Genomic DNA, 21,965 nt, shown 5'->3' on the forward strand with positions numbered 1-21,965 from the left:
ACTAGCACCTCCTTCCTTCTATCCTATAGTATTCATGTTCACTTTTGTGCATGCATTGCACCCCAACTATTCAGTGGTACATGTAGGATGTGTAGTCAAGCACTTCAGTTAGGGCACCAACCTCCCCATCAAGCCAATCATGGAGGTTGGGAAAAAAGACCACATTGGACACTCATTACAAAGAAGGGCTTGTCTCGGGATAAATCTCACTATTGTGGGGTATTACATCCATGAAGCTAATAGCATTATTGAGCATGAAGTCATGCTCTATGGATGAACCCAACAAACTAAACAAAAATAATTTACTAGTGAAATGATATTGAAGGATGGAGGCTCTGGATTGGAATGTGTTTGAACCACCTGGCATTCATCTTTTTTAGGCTCCCCAAATGTAAAACCTATTAGTAGCATAGTGAGAAAATCTAGCCTGGAGCTTAATGAGGGAAAGGGTTGTGGGGTGTACATGATATTTCCTTCTTTGCTACTTTTCCTTCACTTTTCATTATGCTTCTATGGGTGGGTGCATAGGCCTTTCTTCACTGCCATGTTGACTTACTCTTGTAGCCACACTACTATGTAGTTGATTAGCATCATCACCCTTTCATTCCTTTTCTCTTTTACATTTCCTATCACTCCATCCCTTTGCCTTGCTGATCACCACCTACTTACCTACATTGTTTTGTGATCACAAGTTTAGTGAAGAAAAACATTGGGAAAGACCATCTACATAAAGATTTTAACTATATGCCTCTGTATTTGCCCAACTTCATAAGGTGATAAGCCCAAGATAGAGACATGATTGGGAGCTTTGTTTGACAAGTGTCCCAACATGCAAAGAAAACATTGTCTTAATGCCCATACTTGGACAAAAAGAGGACTTTTACTTGAGTTACATATGCCTTTTGGGGCTATTTTGTTCCTATTATTATATGGTAGCATGAATGTGGATTTTATGGAAACTTGCATGGGAGATGATTACTCTTGGTTAGAATGGAAGAAAGAAGCATTCTATAGGGCATACTTTACATGTATGAAGCTAAAAGTTGAGAGGTACTTCATGGTTGAAAGCTCTTGTTCATAGAGTTCACTCTTTAATCTATGTTTGAAGGTTGCTCTTGGATGTAAAACCTCTTACTTCACTGTTGTCGTGAGTTGTAAGACTAATGTTTGGGGCTGATGTATGTTGAAATTCATTCTTGTATATGTAGAGAAACATGGCAACACTATTGTTCATAAAATTTTCTCTATGGTCTATCTTTGATCTATTCTTGAAGAAATTGGCTATTCTGAAACAAGGCTTTTTGTTGACTATTTTGATGTATCTCGATCTATTGTTGTGATAAGATGCAAGATTGATGTTTTGAGCCAAAAGAAGAGTATTTTGGAAACCCAAATTAGGGATTTACATGTCTCTATGGGCTGCATAGGGTCTCGGCTATTCTCATGAACATAGGGAGTGCTTTGGAGAGCCACAGATACATTGTTTGACATCTAAACCCATGTGCAGTGGATTATAGAGCACATGGGCTGAATATAAACAAGTTTATACCGAGCCGTAACCTTAGTTCATGGTTTATATGCTAACATATATGCCATTTATGGTTAAGGCACAAGCTTTTATCTCATATCATAAAATACAATTCGGATTGTAACATAAATTGGATTTCAATTGTTTCATACCATCTTCTTATATGAAATGTCCTCTCTTTGTGCTACAAGCTCTTCTTACCCAAGTCCCAATGGCTTTTGGCCATACATAATAATTGTATATACATCTTTTGTGAACCCAACATGAAAGGCCAAAGGAAGAATTCTACATTATGGGGGATAATACAGATGCAACCGATGATATGAAGCAATTACTTCATACTTTTACTATGTATATGCGACAATAGTAACAACAAAAGTAGCATCAATCTTGTGGGAAGCACAAGTTAGTTGTGATAAAAGTACTGCTAGGGGAACTTAAAATGGGCCCAACATTGACTCTCTCACTCTAGGCTCATTGTCGAATGTCACACAACCAACCCTGTGGTCATGACCGATTGGCTATAGCTAGAAGTACTATCTTTAAACATTAACATATTGCATTGTAGTCCAATAAACTAATTGCCTATCTCGAACTCCAAGCAGGAGTGCCTAACATAAGGTGCCTAGCACACCGCATAAATGTAACATAGGCTCCTTTCCAATTGTGACTTTTGATCACAAGCGTACTACTCGGTTAGGGATTTGACCTACCAGTCCTTGTATTTTTTGCATAGATCGATATACTTGCTCCACTCAACCTCAGATCCCCTTGAACCCTCATATTTAGATAGCTTGAGTTTTCTCACACACTCAGTCAAATGGATATAATTGTTATGCATCGGTGTATGCAAAATAATGCTTGCATGCATAAAGTGAATGAAAGGTACGCAAGCATTATCAATGTGGAAAATAACATGCATATAAAGCAAATACTCTTTCAATATTTTTCCATGAATATGCTCTAATGATCACCCTTTTTCTTTCAATTTTACAAGTTTCAATTTGTAAGTCTTGCATGCCTTTTACCAACTCATCCATCACATCTTCTTTCACTAGAGTTGTTGTAGAAATCGAATGCTTACTTACTTGTTCAATTGGCTTGCTTGAAGATGGAGGCATAACATTGACATGCATCATTTCTCTTCTTCTTTATCATTTAACACACATAGATACAACACCTTTTATATCCTTCCAATCTATCTTTAGTCTTTGAATCTCAAGCATTGATGAATCAATCTCTTTCTACACTCAAAGTAGCTTCATTCTCAATGATTGGATTGGCCTTTTATTCAAAACCTGCAAAGATCCAAGCTCTCTAGTCAATAACCTTACAAGGCTCTTAGTCTCTCTTCCCAACATTAATTGTGAAGATGCTCATGACCTATAATTCTATGCATCCTCCTTATCTAGTATCATCAACAAACTATACCAAATCAATGGCTTACCCTTAATCCCTCTTCCTTCCATTGCCATTGAAAGTAAAGATATCCTCTCATTGATCTAGACCTCTTGGATCCCAAGGAACAAAAAGCCATATCATCCCTCACTAAAAAAGCTACTTAAAGGAAGGCAACAAATTTGTCCTCGCCTACATTTTCTAAACTAGTCCCTCTCCTACCCCCTAGGTAACTAGAATTGGATTCAGTTCGACTTTAGCATAATTTATGGAATTTTGAAGTAATCAATCATTGTAGTCCATTTTCTATACAATCCTTAGCCCTTATATGTAATCTTTCTCAATAGACCGTTGACCAATTCAAATCATCTACCACACAAGCCCCAATCATTTCTCTCATTTGATTTCCCATTTGATCTACATCTTGTTAGGTTATCTAAACTTGTCCACAACAAATCTACTAGTCAAAGTCTCATAGCATGAACCAAAGGTGCTTCTAAGAGCTATTCAAGGCTCAACTACAATGTAAGATCTTCCTACTAAAGAAATAGCTCAATCTTTTCTTATTCTAGAGATTCCTTCTCTGTGTTATCCAACTGAGCATACTTTTGTTCAAACTTGCATAGTAACTCTGTAGTAGCAACTAGCTCATTGTCAGGTTTTGCAACTCACTCCATGAAAGTTCTTTTAGTCCAATCTTGCATCTTCAATAAAGTAATCTTCTTTCATAGATTTTCTTGAAATCGTCCCATGCAAGCCCTTTTGCATGGATTTCATTTATGTGTGGTTATCAATTCATGAACTACAAGTCATACAAAATATTGACTCATTCGTTTGTAGGTATCCCAAAAAAATCTAATTTCTTAGCATATACCTTCAAATAATTCAATCCATCAAATAGCTTTACCTTAGCCTATGAAAGATGGATTTTAAGGCACAATTAGTGGGACTTTAGAGCATTTTATGTGGATCTATAAGGAACTTTTAGTGGAAAATGAAGATTTCAAGCTTCAAAATGGTCATTTGCGCAAAGCGTTTAAGATGCACGAGCGGGTCATTTTAAAACTAGAGACCACAGAGTGCAAAATCAAGTCTACAAACTAGGAACAAGCATATGGCTATCATTTTGACATTAATTCTATGCATTTGAGGTGGAATTCCATGCCAAGAGACCTTAGCTTATGGAGAAATGCGGAGTGGGCAACCAAGAAGGCTAGAAATGGGCCAATATTTGAAAGGATCTACACTAATTTTAATGAGGTGTGGACCAAAGGGAAGGGACACATCAAGTTTCTCAAAAATTTTAGGAGAGGAATTGTGGAGAGGGAGAGGAATGTCACAAAAAGAGAAAGCCATGTTTCATGGTGTTTCTTGATTCCTGCATGCAAAATTTACACTATTGTGAAGAATATGAAGGACAAGTCATCCTCTCCATCCTCTATGCACTCGTGTACACTTGATGGCATGATATGAAGAATTAAGAATGTTGGTTTGTAGTCTTTCTCTCTCCTCCTAGCCACACACATAATGCCAATTCCTATGAGTGGAAAGGGGTTGGGTGCAAGAGAAGGAGAGGTGAGAATGGTATGAAAAAGAATGTTCATGGTAGGTTGTTGGAGTCCATGGAGGATTTCCCAAGTGTGTTAGCAACTACCTCAAGCATCAACACCCTTGGATCTCACATGGTGCCGCATATGTATTACGATGCATAAGTGATCTAAGCATAAGCACTCTAATCTTATAGTAAATGAAATCCAAATAAAATTTTATTTTTATTATTGGATAAAGGAATGCTCGAAATTAATTTTCAGTAGTTCACATTTTTCATTTTTTATTTACAAAAATATTATGAAATAAATATCTAAAATTATAAAAAATAAGGAAAAAAAAGGAGAATTTTACCAATAATTAATATATACTAAGAATGATATTAGAAACTAGAAAGTATAAAAACATCCCACATTCATTCTCAAACTATCATAAAACAAGGGTTTTGTTGTCCAAATATAATGGTTTAGTAGCGTGGGGTGGGTCTCGGTGCCGTTCATTGTATTCTGGACTCATGAACGCTTTGTGTGTAGATATATTTGGTGTGATGACACAAAGTATGAATGCAAATATTGCAAGACATATAAGAAAACACTGGATAAAAATCTCATCTTCTTAAAAGATGGAAAAATTCTTGCGTGAGATAGGATTTCCACTCAATTTGAACTTTGTAAAGGGTGAAATGGTAGATGAAGTAGTTGGAGGAAATACGTATGCTACATTTGGGCCTATCACACCTATGGCTTGTAGATTGAAAATATCTTAGTAAAATTTGAGATGTGATGCTATACTTGGCAAGAAGAATGAAATTTGGACACATGCATTACAAAGCGTAGAAAAAGGAGAGATTTCCAAAGATGAGCAGAATAAGGCAGAAACCAATGTTGAAAAATGATAGATTGGGGTGCTCCTTTTGATTCCTTATTTGTTTATGTATATCTTGCTAAAATCCAAAATATTTTTTTGATATGCTATTTGGAGTTGATGATACATATGTATTGTTTGAGAATGCAGATGATATATTGACAATGAATGTAAATAAGATAAAGATAGTACCTGTAGATGATGTATTGTCTAAGGGTACAAATGGTACAGATGAGTTGATTGATGATGTGGATGTGATGGTTGTAGATGCTATCCAATTTGATGTACGGTGAAATGAATAGAAGACATTGAGATGGCATCATCATTTATGCTTGTTCCAACTATTATAGAGGTGTTAAGTGCTTGCAAGAGGGTGAGAAGGATGTTGAAAAGGTTGTAGGATATATGGCATATATGCATGGTGCATGTGAAGAAGTTTTTACACATAAAATTTTAGAAGGGTTTTGTGATACAAATGATAAGGACTGCTTGGACTCAGTATAGCCAGATGAGAATGATGTTGAGCTTATGTCTATGCAGCTATTGGATGAGGTTGTAGAAAATCTCATGCAAGAATTGGTTTATCTATGGATATATAATGATTGTTTTGAAGCTAGAAAGGATGATGTTACTTTGCCTAGAATTCTGTTTATGTTGCAGGATAAGCCGAATTGGATGCTTGATAGTGGGCAAGTACGCTTTTATGTCTATGATGGAGTAGGTGTGAGAATGTTTCATGGGCCAAAACCATTTGAATCACACACAAGGTATGTGAGAGTAATCATTGTTACCTTCTAATCCATAGGGAGTTGTAAGTCATGATATGCTTCAAAGGTATTACATATTCACTATAGCATTTGATCCTACTAGGAGTGAGGATTTCTTGCAATAGGATGCATATGGTTACATGCTATTTGGCTTTGACATTTTGATAGTGTATGATTTGGGAGGTGGAAATTGGCTTGGATCCATGCCTATATGGGTGACATGAATTTGGGTTTATGATCTAGGAGGATGCTATGATGCAATGATTTAGGTGAGATTACTCTCTAGGGTTTTGATCCTAGAGATGATAGCACATATCTATGCATGATACTTTGGGAGAATAATTTTTTGCCTTTTCACCTAGGAGGGTTGCATACTATATGTTGGAGGATGTGTAGGTTCAAAAGGGTAAAGTCAAGAATAGTGAGAGTTGGATTGTAAGAGAATAAATTCTTTCTCAAGCAAATAAGATGTGTGATCACAAGTTTATTAAAGGAAACATTGGGAAAGACCATCTACACAAAGATTTTAAATGTATGCTTATGTGACATTATTTGCTTGACTTCATTAGGAGATAAGCCTAAGATAGAGGCATGTCTGGGAGCTTTGACAAGTGTCTATCATGCCAAAAAGATATTAGTTTTTCTACATATCTCAACCTACCAATAGGCATAGTGCCCACATAGACAAAAATAGGACTTTACTTTAGCTAGGTATGCTTTTTAGGGTTGTTTTGAAATCTCTTGTGTGCTAAAATATATTGTAAATGTAGGAAAATAGGGTGCACTATTGTTCATAGAGTTCTCTCTTTATCTATGTTTGAAAGTTGCTCCTCTTGGTTGTCCCAAAATAAGGGAAAAGTTGGACTATTTTGATGCCTCTTGCTTTAGTATTGTCATGTATGCAAGACTAATGTTTGGGGCTTATGTATGTTGAAATCCCTTGCTATATATGTTGAGAAACAAGAAGCATTGTTGTTCATAAAATTTTCTCTATGATCTATCTTAGCTCTATGCTTCAAGAAGGGTTTTGGTTGTCTTGAAACAAGGCTTTTTGTGGACTATTTTAATCTACCTTGATCTAGTGTTGTGATAAGATGCAAGATTGATGTTTTGGGCAAAAGAAGAGTATTTTGGGAACTCAAAACATGGATTTACATGTCTTTATGGGTAGGTTCCAAGTGGTTCGCATGAACGTAGGGACTATTTTGGAGCTAGAGATACATGGTTTGACATCTAAACTGGTGTATGGTAGATTATAAAGCATGTTGAATGCATATAAAGGGGTTTATATACTGAGCCATTGCCTCAATTCCTGGTTTATATATTGATGTATATGTCATATATGGTTAAGGCATAAGCTTTTATGTCATAACCATAAACTATAGTTGGGATTTTAATATAAACTAGATTTACATTGTTTCATACCATCTTCTTTGATGAACATTCTTCTATTTATGCAATGAGCTCTTCTTGTTTGAGTCTCGAGGGGTTTCAACCATACATGATAAATACCAGAGTAGTGGCATATGTGCTCAACACTTGCATCTATGCACCACGGGAGGGGGCATCGATGTGGCAATCCAACACTTGATTACTATCTCATTCAATAAAGTAGATTTAAAGTAGCACTACGATGCCATGTCAAAGCATAAAATTGCGCATTTAGGATGCACAACGATAATAAAAATAAAAACATAGGTTTTCTTTACTTTGGTGGCTAAAAGGAGCATACACACTATCATCTAAATTCACTATTGCCTTGACAATCTCATTGAACAGTAGAAACTAACCAGCATAGCTAGATCTAGTGTTTTGAAAAAATATTATTGAGAAATATACAAAAATCATATTTGCTACTTTTTAAAACCAACAAATCAATTAATTTGAATAACATTTTTTGAAATTTACATTTTTTTTACAAGCAAAATAGCCTTCTAGGTTTAAGCCTAATATGAAATCTCCAAAGGTAATTGGTTTTATGATAAGTCGAGATACCACTTTCCAAAATGATCGCTGAATCATAAACTACATTCTTGACTTTAAGCATGATGAGATAAGTAGACACCATGCTCATGAATGTTTTAATATGATGGCACATTTATATCATAGTTTTTTGTTGATGGCAAACAACATATTTGGCAAGCATATATTATTCTCTTCACTTGCAATAGCTATGATAGCCAAGTGGTGGCAAAAGGCCCAAGTAGCAATAGGTATGAGTCATTCACATTTTTAAATCCACATTAGTTGTGTATTTTAAATAAGATGTTAATTAGGATAGTTTACTTGTAGTACTACCACACTTGATGTGCATGCTGATTAAATATATTATATGATGCTAATAAAAAGCTTTGGTTATACTACAGCCACATCTAGTGAGAACTTGAATATGTTTTTGCATTAAATAAGATGTAGATGCTCATTATAGTCAATGACTATGCATTTATAATGTATAATCTTTGTGTCTTAATTAAATACGATATGTATGACAATACATTGTGTGAGAAGATACTAACTCATTTTATAAAAAAAAGAAAACTATTGTGATGCACTATCAAGTTGTAGGGATATGGCCTTCCTATCTACATATGGATTAGTGTCTTTTAGTCTTCAAATAATTTGTACTAGTATAAATCTCAAACTTATCTACATTTTAATTTGACTTGTAGTCCAAATTCATTTGCACATTTGTAAAGTTTCAACCATATGAAGCCCCTTAAGGCCCGTGTCAATATCTTTCTACAAAGAGGCTATCTATTTGTATACAAGTGTACATTAAAACATTGATTTAGACCATACATGCTAAGTACAATTTGTTAAGTATGATTTAGAGTTGCTATCATATATTTAATTTGGCTATACAAAAATGAAACATAAATTTTATGTGATGACTAAATGTTAACTCATACAAATAATGGAAAACTATTCTATGAGAGTCTTATATGTGGGAATGATGTTCCACTCTAAGCATGATTTAAGAAGGCTGAGATTCAATTATCATTACTACTAGAGGCTCATATATTCTATAGTTCTCATGAGAGAGCACCTTGGTATCTTTAACATCGTTATTTAATATATAAAATCTATAATATTTCTTTGAACTTTTGCAACTACATTGTGCATCCCTAAAGCCATGTTAAACATATTAAATCTAATGAATGCATTATTGGCAACAAAGCAAATTAGCACCCATTTATCATCATCATTTTTAAATTTAGGGTCTACGTTATAATTTATGTAAGTACACATGTATATGGTGTATTTCTATTGCCCTATACACCTACAAGTTACAAGACCTACATTCTTCATGGGTACACACTTATACAACATGTCTATCATAACTACGCACATCTATACCTAAACTAATATATGGAGACCAACTTACCTGATTATGTACTTAGTTAAAAATATATACACATATAAATATTTAATACATTGCTTATACATATATCTACTTAAATCTATCAACATTAGAAAAATAAGTTGTAAATACCATAATTGAATTATAGGATTTATGAGATGATTATGTTTCGATAAAGCTATAGGACATAATGACATAAACTCTCTTTGGTCATATTAGGTATCAAAAAAGTCACGAGAAAATTGAATGTTTTACAAAGCTTTTGATTTGAGTTACCTAATCCATCAGTAGGTAGCTTTTGGGAATTAAGGTGTGAGAAAATTGGGACTAATTAGACTCTTTATTTAGCAATATTGGAATGGTTTAAGTAGGACAATGCATAGGGACATCTACAAATATGTATTATTTTGAACTGTTTTTCTCATTAAAGGAGAATATTTATGTGGGAAGCTTGGCATATGGATGTGAGGGAAATTGATTGACAAATGTTCTTCAATGGGGGCATAATTTTTGTTGTGAGAAGTGTCCACAATGCCATATCCAAGGTGAAGACAATTTTGTTTGACTACATAACTAATTGAAAAGCAAGTTGAGTCACTTACAAAAAGTAAATCATTTTGATAAACTGGTTGATTTCAAATGTGATAGTTGTGGCATCTAACATTTTCAAGATAGAATGAGCTATAAAATGTGCACTAGATTTTATATAAGGAGTGTCTATTACCAATCAAGAAGAGATTGGTTAAATATAAGGTATAAAGTTTTTGACCTCTAAATATTTTTCAAAATGACTACTCATGACAAGATGTTAAGTAACAAATTTTAATTTAATTCCAAGTTGTGTGCCTAACAAGGCAAACATATGCTTTTCCAATGTAAGTATATCATTTGATTTTCTATCTACTCACATAATTATATATATATATAGTTATAGTTTATGCAAATTTTCTTAGATTTTCAAATACTTTAATTTGAAATACATGTCCATGAGGATTATTTTTGTGTATCTTAGATAAGTTTAGAAAGACAATTGGATATTCTAGTGAGGATGGTTGATGAATCAAGAAAAAGAAGGGATCATGGAAGGTAAATAGCTCACTTGAAAAATCAATATTAGATAGTGCTAAAAATGAATACTGACAAAGGATAACTTCCAAATGACCTCAAAGATACAATGATGCTTGTCGAAATCCTCATCTTCGAGTCTTCTAGTCAAAAAGTGAAGATAATAAAGGTATGCTTTGAAGTGTTTTTGGTTAAATTAATATATATTTTTTTCTATAAGCAATTTGAAAAATTTATATGAAGATTTAGTTTTTATTTCTCTTTCGTAGGCTCTTGATGAGATGCCTCATCAAGCTGTTGATAAAACTCTTACCATTATGCATGTATTTTATTCCATAAGTCCACTACCACAGTACTCTTATAAACTCTAAATAGTTAGCAATGTCATTTAATGTGACATTTTCAAATAATAGACAAATAACTACAAGATGGTATGTTTATGCAATTTCTCAAAGTTTGTACAATGAAAGAGGTGTACAAGGACTATTAGCTAACGGAAAGTAGTTGAGGGAAAATTTTGGAACTTGGGTCTCATAGTTAAGACATTCATGTCCTAATTAATCTCTTGAAAACAATTTCAAACCTTACATAACATTGTATTAATTTCATTCATGGATAATTGACTTTGCTCTCCATTCTTAACACAATGTTATATAAGTTTTGTTCATGGATAATTGATTTTGATCTTCATTCTTAAGTTTATCTTTAAGAGTTTTAGATAGACATATGGTTTTCAATTTCACTCAAAGATTACATGACTTGTGAGTCGTGACATTGTGAGCAATATAGTATGCTCATATATACTAAACAATGAGTCAAAGATTACATGACTTGTGACATTGTGAGCAATATAGTACACTCATATATACTAAACAATGAGTACCATCTATACTACTATATCATTTTGGTTGAAAGTTTGGTATCCATGGGAACCTCGAATTTAGTCTTGGACATGAGCTTCATACCAAACCTCCTTTTTAAATTCATCAATGTTCTATATTAAGATATCATTTTGGTTGGAGGTTTTGGTGTCCATGGACCTGGGCTTCATACCAAACCTCCTTTTTGAATTCAATGGTGATTAAGGTGGCACATTTCATAATTAAATGACCACTACTCTTAAATTAACTTATTCTCTCTTTCTCTCTCTCTCTCTCTCTATATATATATATATATATATATATATATATATGAAAAGGAACAACACAAGGGGCCATGCAGGGAAGGGCCACGCAGGTGCCGCCCCCCCCTCTCTCTTAGTTGCACAAAGAGAGAGAGGGAGAGAGAGAGAGAGAGAGAGAGAGAGAGAGAGAGAGAGAGAGAGAGAGAGAGAGAGAGAGAGAGAGAGAGAGAGAGAGAGGTGGAGCCGAAGTGGAGAATGAGGGAGGAATAAGAAGGGCAGAGTCTAAGTTGGAGAGAGATAAGAGGTGGTAGCTGAGGTGGGGAAGGGGTCTAGGCAGAGAAGCAGTAGGCCGAAGGAGCAAGAAGAAGAAGAAGAAATGAGGAACATGGAGTAAGATACGGAGAGGAGGAGAAGAAGAAAGGAGGAGCGCGCAAAGAGAGAGAGAGAGAGAGAGAGAGAGAGAGAGAGAGAGAGAGAGAGAGAGAGAGAGAGAGAGAGAGAGAGAGAGAGAGAGAGAGAGAGAGAGGAGAAAAAGGAGGAAGAACTTGATTAATTAATGTTTGTTTGTTTGTTTATTGTTTAAAAAGGAGGTAAGAGAAGTAAGAGGAGAGAGAGAGGGGAGAGAGGAGGAAGATTATTAGTTACTTAATTATCATATGTTTAATTTATTTAGCTAATTGTTTGTTTAATGTTTGAATAACTAAATAATTAAATTAATTTATGAATTTATACCTGTTTATTTCTCAAAGTTTTAGAGAGAGAGAGAGAGAGAGAGAGAGGGAGATAGAGAGAGATTATTAGTCAGATGATTACCATTTTTAAATTTGTTTACTTGATTATTTGTTTGATATTTAAATAATTAAATAAATTATGATTGATTAAGGTTTGCTATTTATTTAGTGAATAAATCTATCTATTTGCTTTCTTAATTAGATTGGGGAGAGAGAGAAGGGAGAGAAATTGTTTGTTTATTTAATAATTATTTAATGAATGAGAGAGAGAGAGAGAGAGAGAAAACATTTATTTAAATTAAGGGATTTGTTTTTCAATTGTTTGATATTTAATTAACAATATTAATAATTAAATGACAATTTTATTTAGTATTTAATATCTATTAATGAGAAGTTTTTTTTGGGAGGGGGCGCCACCATGTAGTGTGCTCGAAGCTCTTCTTTGCTTGCTGTGTGTCAATCGCACATTTATGGCTTTCCTCTTGCTTCCCTCGATTTCTTCGAATAAGCAAAGTGGTGGATAGCGATGACGACTAAGAGAGTATAAACTGAAGGGCAAGGGCACCTTTATTCCACATTTTTTTGACCTCTTGATTGTGGCCAAGGAAATCCTACTAGGTCAACAAAAATCACAAGGATTATTCTTGTGCATTGCTTTGCCCTTTGTGTAAATGAATGGAAGGGAATGGTCATGCAAATATGGGGGACCAACCAACCTTAAAGGAAGGAAGGAAGATACCAAAGGAGCCTTTAAGCTTATTCTTGTGTCTCATTATTGTATGGACATACTTGTGCTTCTCGTCGAGTGGATGATGGCCTTTGTTTGCGCTATTGCCATCATTGTATGGATGCACCTATGCTTCTCAATGTAAGTTTTTTCAAAGTTGTTGCTGCTAATGATGTTGGCGGGCCTATGGCCCAAGGTGTCAGAAGCTAGGGTTTTTCGATAGAGAACTGGCAAAGAACAAGCGTGCCTAAATTACATCCCTATAGTGATAGTTGCGATTGAGAGTATTGCCACCAGATTGTCAAATTATCATTGCTTCTAGATTGATGATGAGAGTAAGGTCCACCAAGTCATCAAAGATCCTTGCTTGCCTATATTACATGCATATAGTAGTAGTTGCACCCTCCAAATCGATGCTTCCCTCCCTTGCTTTACAATCCAACCTCTCAAGCCACATCTCTTTCAGCTTCTTCTACCTAGCTAGCATCTTCCCCCATGCCTCCTCTTGGTTTTCTTTGTGTCATTGGTGCTCTAGGTGCTTGAATTGTTCCATTGTAGGTGCAGGTGGTACTATTTGGATTGCTACTAGCTCTCTCTCTCTCTCTCTCTCTCTCTCTCTCTCTCTCTCTTTGCGATTGCATAGTTAAAATGTGTCATTTGTGCTCCAACTGCTTGAACTGTTCCATTGTAGGTCCAAGTTTTCTTATTTGTTTGGTGTTTAAATCTATCTTTTTGCTTTTTTAATTAGAGTGACGAGAGAGAAGGGAGAATAATTGTTTGTTTATTTAAAAATTATTTAATGAATGAGAGAGAGAGAGAGAGGAGACATTTGTTTAATTTGAGTGATTTGTTTCTCAATTGTTTTGTATTTACTTATGAATATTAACTTATTAAATTATTGGATTTTAAGAAATAATTCTTTAATGTGTGTGTGTGTGTGTGAGAGAGAGAGAGAGAGAGAGAGAGAGAGAGAGAGAGAGAGAGAGAAGTTTCTAATTAAACTTTGATGGTTATTTCTTGATGCTTGGTCATAATCTCTCATTGATCCTATTTGAGTGCGTAGATTATGTCGATTAACTATCTAGGTTGGATAATTTGTTTGGCCTCTCTTTTTTTGTCCTTCAATAGTGTAATATTGTATGGTTTAATATTGTTAATGCTTAACAAAAGTACTCAACAATGTGGTAACATTGATGCTTTATTTATTTAATTGGTTAATTAATAGGTAGATAGAGAGAGTTTTTAATAGGTAGAGTGTTTTTAAAAAAGGTTGAGGGAGAATATTAGAGAGAGAGAGAGAGAGAGAGAGAGAGAGAGAGAGAGAGAGAGAGAGAGAGAGAGAGAGAGAGAGAGAGAGAGAGAGAGAGAGAGAGAGAGAGAGAGAGAGAGAGAGAGAGAGAGAAAGATATTATTGTTTCATTGTTTGTTTAGAAATTGTTTAATTCAGAGAGAGTATGTGTGTGTCAGGAAGGGACCTAAGAGAAAAGAGAAAGAAGAGAGAGAAGACTATAGAGGAAAAATGAGAGTATAGAGGAGAGAGAAAGACAAAGTGGAGAGAGATAGTTGGTAGGCATGAAAGGACAGGAAAGATGCTTAGAAGGTGAAAGGACAAAGTTGTATTATTTTCAAAAAAATGATAGTTGTACATATGTCATTTACATATTTTTTATGCCCTTAATTCACCTCTTTACATTCTATCCCTACTTGGATATTTTTGTCCTTGAAAACAAAGATAGGACTTATTACAAGTTTGTAAGTGGTGGAAAGGGCCAAGGTATTGCTTTGTTTAGATAGGTTAAAGATGCTCTAATCGTCAAAAATAGTCACAGAATTAAAAAATGACAAACTAAGGACCAAATACTATATCTATACATCTGGACTAAGCCATGAAGGCAAGGTTTTGGTCATTGAGTCATCAAGTAAAAGCTCTTTTAACATGTAGTGACCATGTTGTCTACCACTACAAACCTTGATGTACTAAATTAGCAATATCTCTTAATAGGCTGATTCAATCAGGGTGTATGATAGCTCCAAATGAAGCTCTTTATATCTAGCTTCATCTTGTATAACTTGTACTTCTTTCTCATTATATCAACATCAATTTTGGTCCAAAATAGAGAGCTGTCTTGTGACAAATTGTAGTGAAACAAAGTATATAGGTTGACACCACCATTCTTCAAACGATCCCTTGAAGATGTGGGAATGATTCCAAGGCAAGCATTGATCTAAAGACATGTTTTCTTTTTAAATACAATCCTCTATTCTCCATGATCAAAAGGAAAGCTAAGGTCATTGTCATCCATTGGGCCAATAACCCCAAAATCATAAGAAAACAGAGCCGAATCAATTAGTGTCTCATGGATGTAATCCTCAAGCATCATTGTAAGATTAATTTTTGCTTTTTCTATGATGCAATCAAAAGTATACAAGGCTACATATGTTAAAATATTCACTGCATCATCTTGTAAACTCATTGCGGTAGGGGTAACTTGATCATTGATTTGCTCATGATCTTCAACTTGATCAACAATTTGTCCATGATCTTCTTTCTTGAATTGAAGTTCTTCTATGTGATCCTCATCAAGATTGCCTTCAACAATACCTTCTTCATTCTCTTCATCAGAATATTCAATCACCAATAAAATATCTTTGCATTCCTTGCTTCGCTTATGTCTGTGATTGGTGCATAGATTGGATGTTGTATGCGTACATAATGAATTTGAGAAGGTCCCCAAGAACAAAGAACTCTACAAACCTTTATAATTTCAAGTACAAAGCAAAAGCAGATTTGCATGACATGAGACAAAAGAGACAAATTGGGTGCAATCTCCGCCCATGCCTTGTGTGAGCGCTTCACAAGGCATGTATTTATAGATTTATTTATATTCAAACCCAAAAATAGCCCACTTTACAAATAGCATGCTTTTGCTTTTGTGTTTCTGTTTGCCCAAATATAAAGTAAGGCGTTTGGGCGTCCAAAAGTCAGGCTCCGAACGCCTATGCACATACAAGATAATAAATGTTTTGTCAAGCGCTTTAATAAATGAGTGTGCTTAAATAAATATCGGCCCCTTGCCTTTAGTGATATGACGTGCACCCATAAAAAATAGTAACTCTTCTAGGCATTTGGATTCACATCATCGCCTGATACTACCCAATACCACTGTCGCCTGCTCTACATATCAATTGAAGCATTCACAATTGTTAGAAAATAATTAAATAAAACCTAACAAAAGTGAATACCCAGTAATTATATTCAGCTACAAAATAATTAAATAGGTTGGAACTTTGTTCTAACCTTAATTTAATTTGAGTGCGCACTCTAAACACGTAAATGTCCATTAATTTAATATGTATTTTACGAAATCACCCGCTATGGAATTACTCACGTGCATATTAAATTAATCTGACACCCGAAAAGCACAGGCGTCCCCGTCAATTTCTCGCACAAGGAATCCACCTTGTGTATGAGCCCCGGCAATAAATAGTTTTACAGAATCCACCGTGGTCACGAAATCCACTGTGAAATATGCCTCTTGGCATCATACCCCCGAGGTGGGATAGCAATTGTCCTCAATTGCTATTAGCTCAATGTGGAGCTAGTAGTGAGGGGTAAGCACTTAGGTCATGGGCATGTATCCATTGGCCCTCTTCAACATGATGATTTTTAAACTTAACCAAATATCTAGAATATCTACGGCCAGTTCTAGTGGTCATAAAGTTAGTGTCTAGAATAGTCTCATGTTCAAGAATTTCAGTTTCTTCTTCTAACAAAGGAGGGTTTTCATTTACAGGGTGAACGGGTAATTGGTCTCTAAAAGGTCGTAACAAAATGATATGAAAAGTATTATGGATCTTCCAATGTTTGGGTAGTTCTAATTTAAATGCATTATCATTGATCTTGTGAATTATTTTGAAAGGTCCATAAAACCTAGGTACTAATTTAATAACAGGGTGATACTCAACACTTTTCAATCTTCTATTTTCAATGCGTAACCAAACATAATCACTAACATTGAAACTCGTGGCTTGTCTTTTCTTATTAGATTGTTTAGTGTATAATTATTGGGCTTTCGCAATCATATCTTTAACTTGAGCAAAAATGGTAGCATGTAGATTGGCAATATCATCAGCAACTTTAACTTTATTCGATAATGATGTGACATGTGTAGGAAATCTACGTCCATAAATGATTTCAAAAGGTGCTTTATGAGTAGATGTATGTGGTGTATAATTGTATGCAAATTGAAGTAGATGTAAATGTGTGTCCCATGTTTGTGGTTTTGAAATTGTGTATGTATGTAAAAGATCTAGAATTGTACTATTAGTAGCTTCTGTTTGCTCGTTGGTTTCAGATGAAACGTAGATGAGAAATTAATATTAGTACCCAAATTAGCAAAAAAAATAGTCCAAAAATTCTTACAAAATCTAGAGTCACGATCATAAATAATAACTTTTGGCAAACCATGATTAGTGAAAACAATCTTCAAAAACAATTGTGCAGCTTGAGATGCGGTTAATGTTTTCTTACATGGTAGAAAATATGCTTGTTTACTAAATTGATCTACTATAGTCCAAATCATATTATGATTAGCTTGTGTATTAGGCAAACTAGTTATAAAATCCATTGAAATATGTTCCCATGGATGGCCAGAAATTAGTAAAGGCATTAACAAACCATATTGCCTACCATGGTGTCGCTTGACTCTTTGGCAAATTAAACACTCAAAAAAACAAAGTTAGAAACATCAGATTCCATTTGCAGCCAGTAAAAATATTCAGCCAATGTTCTTAAAGTGGAAATAATACCTCTATGACCTTGATATGGAGGACAATGAATTTTGTGAAACACAAGTGATCTAAATTCAACAGTGACAAAAATATTTTCTCATAAAACATAAATCCATCAGAATAAGATAAAGAATCAATTGTAATCTAGTTGTTAGCGACTAATTTGTTCCAATCAGCTTGAAAACGAGGGTCATGGTCATAGATATCCTTCATAGGAGTAAGGGAATCAAAGGATAGGATGAAAATATTATGGATACTTAGTCTTCTACTCAATGCATCGGTGACAAAATTTTCTCTTCCTGGTTGATATTGGATAAGTGGATGAAAACTTTGAATGAAAGCAACCCATTTAATATGGCGGTCATAAATTTGTGGCTTCCTCTCTCACGAGAGTTTCGTTATGCATCTATAGTCGATAGCTTAATACATGCCATGGTTACTACATGTCTAGCATTGCCTATGTAGTGGGAGTGGTTAGCAAATATATGGCAAACCTTGGCAAAAAGCATTGGGAGACAGAGTGAAGAGTATCTCAAGATACTTAAATAGCAATAGACATATATGGGTATGCTTTAAAAGGAAGGATACATTTGTTCTTGGATATGTATATTTTTATTTTTTAAGTAATGTAGACTATGGGAGGTCTATTATAAGTTATGACATAGTTATTGCTAGGAAGTCACTTATGAATACGGATGCATTGAAAAAAAGATTGCATGAAACCTTTGACATGAAGGACTCGGAAAATGGACATATTCTTGGCATGAGGACTATAAGAGACATACAAAATGAGGTTCTCTATTTGTCTCAAAAGGAGTACATTTGGAAGGTATTTGAAGATTTCAATATGGAGAAGGAAAGGGTATTGGTTTTCTCCTACCTCCATATTTGAAACTTAGCCACAAGAGGAAAACCCTAAGCTACTCATTATGCAACTAATGTTGGTAGCTTGATATATGATATGACAAATACATATCTAGACATTAGTTATATACTGGGAGTGTTTAACAAGTTCTATATAAAGACAAATCACATTGAGGTAAAGTATCACTCCATGAGGGAAGTGCTCGAGGACAAACATATTGAGCATATCAAGGTCCATATAAATGATAACACTATATATCTTTTTAGGAAGACTTTATCTTTGCATGTATAGAATGCTAATGGATATTGGTTAGTATCTTCATTGGTCGTTCTCCCTTAAAGACACCTTTAAGTGGGAGATCATTGGGATAAAGGCCAATGGCCAAGGGCCGAACAAGCATCCCTTGTACATGTACCTAGTGAACAATCATGTATAAGTGAAGATAATGAAGAATAAGGATAATTGAGTACCCATTAAAAACTTCACACACACACACACACACACACTCTCTCTCTCTCTCTCTCTCTCTCTCTCTCTCTCTCTCTCTCTCTCTCTCTCTCTCCATTTACTCTACATCTCACCATCTCTCAAAATGTGGATACATTGAATAAAAGTTTGTGTGAAACCTTCAATAGAGTATGTGCAAGGAGTGAGCTTTAGAGTGAGACTTTTCTGGCAATCCCCTATTTTTGTTCCACATAGTCCACTTATTCCACCCTTTACAACCATCACTACAACCTCATTCTTGTTATGTCCTTCCTCTTTTTCCTTCTCATCCTACTTTTGCCCTTAACCTCTCTTTCTCTGTCTCTACACACACACACACACCCCCCCCCCCCCATTACCAATGCTTTGGTGCAACTTTCTCTTGTTGCTTCTCATCTCTACATGTGTGTGTATGTATGTATGTGCATGTATAACCCTTATTATGATCTATCATTATACATGTCTCTATCAATTGTATATGTGCATATTTGTGTTTTTCTATTTTCCTCTCTCATTCACCTTCCCCCCTTTTGTGTGTGTGTGTGTGTGTGTGGGTGTGTGTGGGTGCACGCTTCTTACACAAACTTCACCATCTTCATGTACACATGTCTCTAATGCAAGATTGTCTCTGTATGGGAGATATATAAGTATCCACATACACACACATGTATGCATGTATGCACGTACACAAACACACACTAAGAGACCTTTATTCAACTCTCCCTCCTCACCCCCCCTCTCCCTCTCTATGTGTATAGGTAGTAGTATTATGTATTATTTTAGTTATCAATCATGATTAGAATCATGTGTTTTTATGTTTGATTCACAAATCACATGTTTTATGTTTGATTCATGAGTCCACATGATTTAAATATCGCAAAATCATAGCTACTTCAAGGCCAATTTTTTGTTAGGGAATACTAAGATATATATATATATGTGGGAGCTTTCACTCAACCGCCAAGACCCACGGACCGCTTATTGATTCAAGCGTTCCAAGTCGAGCACTAATGGCTACCTCTCACATAACTGACGCGCCATCCATACCTACGGGTGTAGTGAGCTTACCTCCATGCCGTTCGAGTTACCTCCTCTCCCGCGCACTCCGGTAGCTCCACGATTCAAGTGCAAGCTTCAAGAAAGCTCCATCCTCAAGCTCCACGCTCCAAGCTCCATTGCCGCGAGCAAGAGAAGAGAAGAGAAGAGAAGAGAAGAAGAGAGGAGAAGATGGAGAGCTTCTCCTCCTCGGTCCCTCACCCTCACACACTCACTCCCTCACACTCTCACACTCCCTCTCTCAAGCACAAGCTCAAGCAAGCAAGAACAAGAAGAAGAAGAAGAAGAAGAGAGCTACTTTTGGCCACACACAAGAACGAGCTTCTCATTCACTTTTCAACTTTATATACAAAACCCTAAATCCTTTTTGGGCGGTCATCCCCTTTTCCCCTTTTTACATGGCCGGCCGTAGCCTTGGCCCTTTTTCCCATTGTCCTTCTATCTTCCTAGCTTCCTTTCCACCGCCCATCTACATTTACAAATTGCACGGGTGAGAGCCCGGCGCTCTTTTACAAGATTTCAGGGTGCGCCTTTTTATTTTAAAATGCATCTTTCCCCTTTTGTATTTGCCTTGGCCTTCTAAGGTTGCCCTTGCGCTTTTGGCCTTTTCTCCTATCCTTTCTTCAGTCGGGCTACCTTTTTCCGCCTTTGCCCTGCGTCTCTTTTATTTCCTTTTGCTTTCTTCGTGTTGGGGTTAACATTACCCCCCTCCTAGACGAGTGCCAGTCCCATGGCACTCACCGTCGTAGGTAGCAGGCTGTAGCATGCACCGAAGACGTGGGTGACAAGGACACCGGTGGTCTCCGTGGAGGAGTGTTGGTGGTGGTGTGGGAGAAGGTCCTGGGGGCCTGTTGGTGGCCAAGGTGGCTGGTGGAAGGTTGTTGGAGTTGGTGGTAGGGCATGCTGTGTTGAGGATTGCATGGATGGCCAGCACAAGTGTTGGTTTGTTGGGGATTCTGCGCATGACGATTCCTTGCGGGCTTGTCGGATGGTAAGGGACAAGCATTCAAAGTTGAGTGTTGATAAGGAGCGATTGGAATTTTGTTGGAGGTTTTCTTTACCTGCAATTTGAAAACCTCTTTTGTGATCTCTCCCTAAGGGGTAGTGCTAGTCTTCTTATCGTGCACAAGACATATTTGATTAGTTTGGGAGACAGGTCGAACTCTAAGCAAGCTGAGAGTATTGTCCTGCACTTGAGGATCCAAACTGTGGATATACTTCGGTGCAAATATTATGTGAGTGCTCGTGCATACTCAGATATTACATAGTTAGAAGACCGTGGGCTAGTTTCTCATAACAATTCATGGATGAAGCAAAGTTGTCCATGTGGAGAAGGAGTACGCGTGAAGGCATATGAGACATCCTTTGCATTGTGACTGCACGATGTAGCATAATGGAATACAAGGACACCGCACTTTCAGTAGCTGGAAACTATTGGACTTGCTTGATGAGTACGGTGTACTTTTCATGGCCAATCGTGCGGTGCTTATCACCACTGATTGCAATGGTACGAAGGCAGAGTGCAAAAGAAAATTGTGCAAGTGGGTCAGGGTGACAGGTCTAACCCTAGGCGAGACAAGCTCCCCAGGTATGTCCTGCCCTGAACAATTGTGGGTGAGTGTAAGGGGCTAGGGGACTAGGGACGAAGCCGGTCG

This window comes from Lygodium microphyllum, chromosome 23, assembly GCF_053477565.2.
Source record: "Lygodium microphyllum isolate KBCC chromosome 23, Lygodium_microphyllum_v1.1.10, whole genome shotgun sequence".
Lineage (NCBI taxonomy): Eukaryota > Viridiplantae > Streptophyta > Polypodiopsida > Schizaeales > Lygodiaceae > Lygodium > Lygodium microphyllum.